Source organism: Cicer arietinum, chromosome 1, assembly GCF_000331145.2.
Source record: "Cicer arietinum cultivar CDC Frontier isolate Library 1 chromosome 1, Cicar.CDCFrontier_v2.0, whole genome shotgun sequence".
Taxonomy (NCBI): Eukaryota; Viridiplantae; Streptophyta; class Magnoliopsida; order Fabales; family Fabaceae; genus Cicer; species Cicer arietinum.
This window is the reverse complement of record NC_021160.2, coordinates 42344810-42346757: the sequence shown is the minus strand read 5'-3', so window position 1 is coordinate 42346757 and position 1948 is coordinate 42344810.

Here is a 1948-nt window from a genome sequence, read left to right as displayed (position 1 = left end):
GAGCAAGCTGATTGTCAATTAGTCTCTCTTTTGTGGCAAACAATTGAGCCCTCCTTGCTGGTCCATTATCGGACGTATACCACTTGCTATGATATTTGGGAGAAAGCAAAGAATGTTTATTCGAATGATATCCAACGTCTCTATAATGTTATTCATAATTTAGCTACCCTTCAGATGACAAAAGATAACATCATAGCTTATGCTAATAAAGCCTAGTCAGCGGTAAACGAGTTCAAGCTCCTTGTGGCCAACGATGACTCAAAGAAGATGCTTGAGAAATTGGATAATATTTGCATGATCTATATCCTTTATGGCCTCCATCAAAAGTATGAGTCGTTTCGAAGCCACATTCTCACTGCATCCGATATCCCCTCAATAGAGGATCTCATCAGACGCATCATACGCATTCCTAGTCAGGAAGGATCAAGGGGAAGTGGATCTCAAATTGGCACAGAGTCTTCTGCTTTCGTTTCAAATTTTGCATGTCGTGGAGGATGAGGTTGTGGTCGTGGGGGTGGTCGAGGAGTCCATGGTGGAGGTCGTCCTTAGTGCATTTACTGTAAGCGTTTCGGTCATACCGAAGACAAGTGCTATTTCATTATTGGCTTTCCAGAAAAAACAGTAAATGTGACGCAGTCTAATGATAATGGAAAAGACTCTAAAGTGAGAAATGCCAAAAACAATATGTTGTCTGATGAAGAGTACAAGGCATACCTGCAGTTCAAGGCTTCACATGCCTCATCTTCAGCAACTCTTGCTTATACCGGTAATTCTAGGGCCTGCCTCTCTCACTCCTCATCTGTTAGCCCTTGGATCTTGGACTCTTGAGCTTTCGATCATGTGGCTGGTAATCCATCATTTTTATCGAAAATATCCCAACCTAAAACCCCACATCATATTACTGTTGCAGACGATTCAAAAGCTAAAGCTAGTGGTATTGGTCAACCCACTCCTCTCCCATTTTTATCTCTTGACTATGTTCTTTTTGTTTCCAACTGTCCATTTAATTTAATTTCTGTTAGTCGTCTGACTCGAAGTCTAAATTGTTCTATAACTTTTACGCCTGACTCTTTTGTTATACAGGACCAGAGTACAAAGCAGATGATTGGTACAATATATGAGTCCCAAGGACTTTACTACCTTCAGTCTTCATCTACTGTTGCTTCCACCTATAGTACAGAGTCCCCAGGTCTTCTTCATCGTCGGTTAGGTCATCCAAGTCTCAAAAAGTTCAAAGTTATGGTCCCTAACTTGTCTCACTTAAAGTCTTTAGATTGTGAATCTTGTCAGCTTGGGAAACACGTCCGGTCTTCCTTCCCCAGCAGTCTTCAATCGCACGCTCGCTCTCTTTTTGATGTCGTTCATTCTGATGTATGGGGACCAAGTCGAGTCACTTCAATTGTAGGTCATAGGTACTTTGTCATTTTTATTGATGAGTTTTCTAGATGTACGTGGATCTACCTACTTAAGGATATATCAGAAATATTAAGTATATTTCACAATTTCTTTAAGGAAATTCAAAATCAATTTGGTTGTTCTATTCGCATTTTGTACAATGATAATGCAAAAGAGCATTTGTCGCCATCTTTTAATTCTTTTATGGACGAAAATGGAATAATACATCAGTCATCTTGTCCCCATACCTCACAATAAAATGGTATTGTTGAACGTAAGCACCGTCATATAATTGAAACAACACGTACGTTGCTAATCAATGCTAATGTTCCTTTCAAATTTTGGAGCGATGTTGTCTTCACTGCAGGATATTTGATTAATAGAATGCCATCTTCTACTATCCAAGACAAAGTTCCCCATTCTATGTTGCTCCCCGCTGAACCATTGTTTCGTATCCCTCCTCGAGTTTTTGGATCCACTTGCTTTGTTCGTAATCTTACTCCAGGACTTGATAAGTTGAATGCTCGTGCAATTAAGTGTGTTTTCCTCGGCT